The sequence below is a fragment of the Mustela lutreola genome, chromosome 10 (assembly GCF_030435805.1).
Source record: "Mustela lutreola isolate mMusLut2 chromosome 10, mMusLut2.pri, whole genome shotgun sequence".
NCBI lineage: Eukaryota > Metazoa > Chordata > Mammalia > Carnivora > Mustelidae > Mustela > Mustela lutreola.
In genome coordinates, this window is record NC_081299.1 from 92,791,252 (window position 1) to 92,799,347 (window position 8,096).

Genomic DNA, 8,096 nt, shown 5'->3' on the forward strand with positions numbered 1-8,096 from the left:
CCTTTTCTCCTCTGTCAGAGAGACTCGATTGAAAAGATCCTCTTTCTGCTATTCCCACTTTGCTGTTTTAGTGGAACATTATACGACTCAGTGTTCCCTACTCATATACTCATCACTGTATCAGAACAGCCTCGGAGATTAGTACAAATGCAAACTCCTCCTTTTGGTTTCTAGCAATTCTGATTCAGTGGGCTGACGTGGGGTCTGGAATCTTCTTATTAAAGTCCAGTGTTTAGTCAGTTTGGAAATTCCCTGAGATCATGGATGTCCCTTAGAGTTCTTGAGACTCATGATTTCCTACATATTAGCACTTCTAGTCTTCACAGTCCACTTGTTCATGGGAGCTTTCCTTTTTCCTGGTTCGCAGATGAAGAAACGAAGACACACAGAGTACCCAGTTCCCCTGTGACTGGCCCCAGAACCCCTTGCTATGGGGGCTGGAGACAGGTCTCAGGGAGAGTCCTCTTCTATGCCAAACCCCACGCCCCCATTTGCCAATTCATGCCTATACCTTTCTGCAAAGGTGCTTTCTTTACCTAGACCTCATTCCTGCCCGAAACCTCCGGGAAAAATTCCATTACAACATGCTAAGGGCATCATGTGGTCAACACTGGCTACTGACGTGAGACACTGTGCTTGAAAAATATACTTTGGGGCACCTGGGTGGCTCAGGTAGTTGGGTATCTGCCATCGCCTCGGGTCATGAGCCCAGGGTCCTGGGATCGAGTCACATATCAGGCTCCCCGCTCAGGGGGAAGCCTGCTTCTCCCTCTGCCTGCCTCTCTCCCTGCCTGTGATCGCTCGCTCGCTCTCTTTTTCTCCAAAGAATGATACAATCCTTAAAAAAAAAAAAAAAAAAACTTTTACTTCTCCAACTAACATCGATATATAGTGCTAATTGGGTTTTAATGTTAACTTATTGTTAAGTAGATGTTCATTCATTCCAGTTACTTTTAGTGAAAGTCTTTGGTTATCCTGGTCAAGTGTACCAGTTACTTTATTTTAAAAATCAAACAAACACCCAGGGTTCCTGGGTGACTTAAAAGGTGGATCAAGCAACGTTTGTTTGCAGAGTTGTGGGTTTGAGCCCCATGTTGGATATAGTTAGGATTGAAAAATAATAAAAAAAAAAAAAAAGTTTAAACATTGTATATGTGTATGGGGAAATTTTTTACTCAATACTCTCTCTACTTCATATATATATACATTGCGATTACTCACACCATAACGTCATGCTTTAATGACCATAGCTTCATGGTGAGTTTTGACATGGAGTGAATTTCCCCAATTTAAGGCTTCATGGCCATGTTGCTAATCTCAGTACCTCGATGTGCATATACATTTTTAGAATTAGCTTGCACATTTGCCCCCAATGTGTCTTCTCCCATGTGAATCCGAATGAAACTCATTTGGTATACCAATCACCTGGAGTCTCCTCATCTATGCATGGGATAGATGTCTTTCTATTCATTTAGATTGCCTTTAATTTACCCCAGCAATCGTTTCCAGGCCTCTCTGTTGTTTTTAGTTACTTGATCTACAATATGGCCACTATGCACATTTCTGGAAGACTTCAATTATATTATTTGTCAGAGAGAGACACAGTGACAGAGGGAACACAAGCAGGGCCAGTGGGTGAGGGGGAAGCTGGCTCCCCAATGAGCAGGGAGCCCGAGGTGGGGTTCCATCCCAGGAACCTGGGATCAAGACCTGAACTAAAGGCAGAAGCTCAACGGCTGAGCCACCCGGGCACCCCTATTTACATGATTTTTATATGGAGAGAGAATACTGAAGTCTGGAAAGCACGGAAGTTCTCAGACACAAAGGCACAACATCACTGATCGTTAGGGCAAGGACACCCCTATTAGTATTTGTGAACTAGCCTCGATTTCTCCATCTGGCCAAGACAGAGGCGGGAGCTACCGATACTAGCAGTTTCCTCCGGAGACCTGGGAAGTGTCGGCTGCTTTGGGCCACCTTGGAACCCAGGTGTTGGCAGGCAGTGTCCCAAGGAGTGGAAATCTGGTCGCAGTCTAGGGTCCCTTTGCCAAGATAGGTCAAAAACACCGTGAGAGACTAGAACAACCACTGACATCATGCCCCAGACAGCACTGGCCACTTCCTCCTAGGAACTCACCACACCCCCACTTCTCATCACTTCTGCTTAGACTGAAAGCCCTGTGACAGTTGTGATTATGTTGTATTGACCTCTGTATTCAGCCCCAAGGACCAAGCCAAGCACTGAGGAAGCTCTCAGAGACATCCCTTCCCTGATCCAACAGAAGTGGTCGAAAATTTCGAATCTCAACTGCAGTCCTGGACCGAAAGCCCTCAGGAATGTTCTCTGCTTTCTCCCAGGAGGCAACAAATCCCCTTTCTTAAAGAGGAGCCGCAAAGCACACTCGATGTCCCGTGACATGCCATGGTGGTGCGCTCTGATGAAGAAGGGACTGTCCTCTTGGAGTCTTCTCAAAGGCCCACCCTGTTATTAGGATTCAAGGTACTTGGACTAGCCCCCATGCCCTTTTACTGAGCAGGGAGCCAATTGCCCCACCCCCTCGCTATGGGACTTGATCCCGGGGACCTGGGATTAGGACATGAGTGGAAGGCAGACTCTCAAGGGACTGAGATACCCATGTGCTACAAGATTTTGTTTGCTTTCTACCACTCACTGCTTGACCTCCCCAGTGAAATCCTCCTGATGTCAGAATTCCATGTTCTTAACACTAAGGACTAAAACTAAGGAAAAGACCCTGAACATATAGACAAAATATATAGTGCATAAAGCCCTTTACCACCATACATTCCAAAGAATATTATTATTTTTTTAAGATTTTATTTATTTATTTGACAGACAGAGATCACAAGCAGGCAGAGAGGCAGGCAGAGAGAGAGGGGAGGAAGCAGGCTCCCTGCGGAGCAGAGAGCCCAATGTGGGGCTCGATCCCAGGACCCCGGGATCATGACCTGATCCGAAGGCAGAGGCTTTACCCCACTGAGCCACCCAGGCGCCCCCAAAGAATATTATTGGTATCACTGTCTCAGAGGCAAGAGCCCCCTACTGTGGTCGTTTCTGACCATACAACAATAGTCTTCAGTAAGGGTGGACCTCTGCAACTCTAATTCAAATGCCCCTGATCCCCCGAAGCCCACACTTACTTTGAAGACATCCACCGTAAGGCAGCTCCAAGGTTGAAGCTCAGGATCTGGGGCACAGCCTCGTTGGCACCTCCTCCTCCTCTGGGAACTGGTACAGTTCTCCAGCAGTACAAATGAATCCCGATCCATCTTGTGGGGCTCTATGGCAGGGGCACAGGCTCACTGGACTGTGACTCTCCAGGTCCTCCCCGCTCAGCTCACGCTGCTTCCTCTTGCATTCCTGGGTTTCCCTTCAGTTTTCTGGACTCCACTTGTGCTTATTATCCCCTCCTCTGGACACCACCTGCTCCACCATGGCCTTGTTCTTCTTTGCGATATTCTCATCTTCCAAACTTGCTGATATCCTGTCTTCCAGCTCCTCTCTCCATTCTCTGTCTTCAGTGTGGACTCAGCCCAGGCTCCTGTGGGAGACACACAGAGAATGGACCAAGTCAGGTCTCGGCTCCAGTCCCCAGGGCTCCATAACAGGCACCTCAGTCCCTTGTGCACGCGCTGACACTGACCAGAAAGGGACATGGGAGAATTTGAATATCAACTGTACCTTACACATGGGGAAACTGAGGCCCACAGAAATTAGGAGAATTTCCCCCACTAGCTGACAGCAGCAGAGCCCCCACCCAGGCCTTGGCTGCAAACTTCCCTGTCCAAGCTCCTCACTCCCCCTCCAGAAATCCACCTCTGAATATCATGGGACACTGGTCAATCAAGATTCCACCCTAAAACAAAAATGGCCAGAAGGAATTTCCTCTGGAATATGCTTTTGTTACAATTCTACAGTCCAACAGGTTATACTCAGTTGGCCTATAATCCTGGTGATCTACAGTAAGTACACCCTCAAGATGGGAGAGCAGGAAGGCCTCGAGATGGGAAATGCATCGGGCAGTGTCTTTTCTTTTCCTGTCTCACAGATTATGGGTCATAGCTAAGGAGGTCTCAACTGAGGTTGTCTCCAGTCATCTAAGGAATTCAACCTACTGGTCAGTAAGGGCAGGCCAGGCCCTAACCCAGTTCTTCCTGGACCTGTCATTGCAATCTGACCTCACTGGGGGACTGAAACCACCATGTAAAAATAACAAAGCTATAGGTGATTGGAGGACCCAGGCTGGACAGGAGAGCACATGCCTGTGCCTGCCGTTCTTGACCCGATAGCCCAGGATGGGTGGGAATCCACGAAAGCGCTGTGTACCACCATCTGGGCCTCTGGCTCTTATCAACCTTCCTCCCCTACCGATTTCACACCTGGGACAACCCAAGCAGGAACAAGTCCTTTTGAGCCATGGTGAATTGAGAAACTGAGATGCGGGAAACTCAAGACACTTAGTCAAAGTCACACTTTCCCATCAAGTTTGCAGTTACAGCTAAAACGGTTAAGATCCGAGCTCTCCCTTTTTTCTTCTGTTTTAGGGATTTCTAGGGACAATCAACAAGGCCAGCATCTGATGCCTGCAACAGACACTTCCAGCTTATATTTTCTCATGTTTGGAAATAAATAGTCATGCTTGCTGAATATCAACCTCTGACAAAGCTGCTTGGAGAACTCGATAAAACAAGACAAAACAAGGCCATCAGGACAGACAAAAACAAAGTCACACTGCAACCTACGTCCCAAACACCGTCTCTCTTCCTAGGGAAATGACTCTGACTTCTTGACTACAATCACAGAATTGCCAGTGCTAATAGTGTTAAGTAGAGATCAATCCCCGCCTCTTTTCCAGGCTCCCCCCACATCACCTCCCCATAGGCCAAATCCTAGGAAACGGCCTCTAACTGAGACCGTGGGGTGTGTTACTTTCCTTCCACAAGGAGTAAAAAAGCTAGTGAGGTCAATGAGAAATGCGTTCCTGGAAATTCGACAGAAAGGAATGAACACCCACATCCCAGGAATGAACAGCTCTCAAAACCCAGCAACAGCAATAAAGGTGATACTGTCTATGAGATGCCCAGGCTCTGGAAACACAGAAGTTGTTTTAATCCTTAAACAGAAACAAATTAAAATTGAAATAAAATAAAAGTAATAAAATTGAGATAAAATAAAATAATATAATATACATTTAAATAAAATGAAATAATAAAAAGACCCTTTCTACCAATGCCATTAGTAACGAACATGAACCTCGGTGTTCAGGCAGATTTCCCCAGCCCTGGCTGACACAGAGACTGCTCTGGATCTCAGGGTTGAGAGCTGGAGCCACACGTTGGGTACAGAGATCACTTCAACGTAAAATCTTGACAAAATGTTTAAAAATATGCAGCACCCTGCAGGCTGAGCCAGTTAAGCCTCCTACTCATGGTTCTGTTCAGGTCATGATCTCAGGGTCCCCACAGGGCTCAGTGAAAGGACCTCTTCAGATTCTCTCCCTTGCCCTTGCCCTTGGCCTATGCCCACTGTTTGCAGGCTTGCTCTGGGGCTCCGTCTCGCTCTCTGTCTCAAGTTAATGAAGAAAATCTTTTAAACATGACAGAAGAATAAAAACAAAATAGCCACTGAGGATAAGTTAGGAAAGAAGCTAGCTAAGAGAGAATGGGCAGCACAGTATAGCTTAAGAAGGCCTGGGATTAGCTCCCAGCTGGGCTGAGAGCTCCAGCCCTCCCCATAAAAGAAGAGTGAGCTCTCTGATGACCCAACCAGAGGCAGGCACTGGTGCTCTCTGCCGTCTCTAGCCCCAAGCTGCCACGCTGGACGACTCCTCCTTGTCTAAGTGCATCAGCTCAGCAGACACTGAGCTCAAAAATCAAATCAGGCAAACGACAGCCACGTGCTGTCATAGAACCGGGAGCTTGAGTGGGCGGCAAGAGGACAGGCTGCAGAAGGAAACGCTATATTTGCTTCAGGGATCAGTCAGTCTCAAGAGCTCACCACCCCGCCCTATTGAACTGTATGGGGCCCCCACTGCATGCCTCAGGAATCGGGGCCAAAGGCCGAGCTCCCAGGGTTCATGGCGCCTGGCGCCGCCAAGGCATCCAGGACTCCGCGGGCTCTTGGGGTCTCCTTTCAGGCCCTCCCTTCGCTCCCTCCCTCTTCCCACGCCGTCCCCCTGCTGAGCGGGACACCTGCATCCCATCTCTTGTGCCGCTGCAAACCGTCTTCCTCACACCTGGACCTACCACACACACCTTCGGGCGCTATCTGTCTTCTCCATTTGTTCTCTTACAATTTGGGCTCTGATTCCCAGCTTCTACCCTTCGCGTTATTCCACCAGGCTTTCGGTCGTTGTTCTTCTTCCTACTATTACAGCTTTCATTTTCTAGAGCTAGTTTTCCACGCCCCGCTCCCAGTGAGGCCTCAGAAGCCACAGGAGGCCCAAACCTTGGCGGCTGTCCACATCACTTCCGGCCTGGCCGCCGGCTGGCCATTGGCCAGGAGGGTGCGATGGGCGGGGCAAGCTGTGGGCCTGGAGGAGGGCTCGGAGACGGGAAAAGGTAACAAGGGAGGGCTCCGCCTATTGCACCTGTCTGGTTGGTTGCTTGCATGCTTTACCAACTAGAAGCATTACTTTTATTAGTTATAGTGAAGGGTGGAAAAATTCTCATAACCTCGTATTTACCATTGCAAATATTTTTCACAGATTTGTTCAGGTATAATAAGCACATAAAACTACATATATTGAAAGTGTACAATCTGATGACTTATAGTACATATTCCTTAAAAAATGATTACTGCAAGCAAATTAATGAGCACATCACCTCACAATCACCTGAAAATTTTTCTTTCTTCCTTTCCTTTTTTTTTTTTTTTTTTTTTTTTTTGGTAAGCAAGCTTAAGATCTATTTCCTTAGCAAGTTTCGAGAGCATAATACAGTATTATAACTACAGTCACCATGCTATACCTTAGACCCTCATAACTTATTCATCTTATAACTGAATGTTCTTCTCCTTACACCAATATCTCTCCATGTGCCCCACGTCCCAGCCACTGGTAACCATCATCCTACTATTTGTTTCTGTGAGTTGACTTCTTTATTTTTATTAAGTCCATGGATAGATGATAGCACCCAGTGTTTGTCTTTCTCTTTCTGGCTTTTTTCACTGAATATAATGTCCTGCAGTTACATCCATGTTGACACAAATAGCAGAATTTCCTTCTTTTCCATGACCAAATAACATTCACATTTTCTCTAACATTAAAGTATAATGCACATACAATCTTATATTAGTTTCAGGTGTACGGCACAGTTATTTGACAATTACATACACTACTCAGTATTACACAGTAAGTGTAATCATCATCTCTCACTATACCGTGGTATTACAATATCATTCACTATATTCTTTTCGCTAGACTTTTCATGTCCATGACCCACATAATCTTCACCCATGCAACACTTAGGTTGTTTCAGTGTCTTGGCAACAGTGCGCAATGCGGAAGTGAACATAGGGTGCAGATGTCTCTTTGAGATCCTGTTTCATTTCCTTTGGATATACACCCCAAACTGGGATTGATGCATCACAGGGTAATTATAGTTTCATTCTTTTTTGAGAAAAAAAAAATGGCTGTATCAGTTTACCTTTCTACCAGTGCACAAGGGTTCCATGGTCCCCATAACCTTGCCAACACTGGTTTTCTTTTTTCTCTCCTATAGTAGCAATCTTAACTGTGACATAATAATATTTCACTGTGGTTTTGACTTGCATTTCCATGATCCTGTGGAAAGATATCCATTCAGGTCCTTTATCCATTTTTAATATTTATTTTTTATTTTTTATTTTTTATTGTTTTTAACATACAATGTACTATTAGCCCCAGAGATACAGGTCTCTGAATCGCCAGGTTTACAGACTTCACAGCACTCACCATGGCACATGCCCTCCCCTATGTCCATCACCCAACCACCCTCTTCCTACAACCCTCATCCCTGCAACCCTCAGTTTCTTTTGTGAGATTAAGAGTCTCTTATGGTTGGACTCCCTCCTGATCCCATCTTGTTTCATTCTTTCC

At 46.2% G+C, this 8,096-nt stretch overlaps 1 long non-coding RNA gene across 1 annotated transcript; it reads right to left on the minus strand.

Moving 5' to 3' along the window:
- Nucleotides 1-1,201: 1,201 nt before the first annotated feature.
- LOC131810179 (uncharacterized) lies at nucleotides 1,202-7,855 on the minus strand. Its single transcript, XR_009345460.1, has 3 exons — nucleotides 6,274-7,855; nucleotides 3,160-3,560; nucleotides 1,202-2,042 (listed from the first exon to the last, which is right to left on the minus strand). It is a non-coding gene; the product is annotated as an uncharacterized LOC131810179 (long non-coding RNA).
- Between the last annotated feature and the right edge of the window lie 241 nt (nucleotides 7,856-8,096).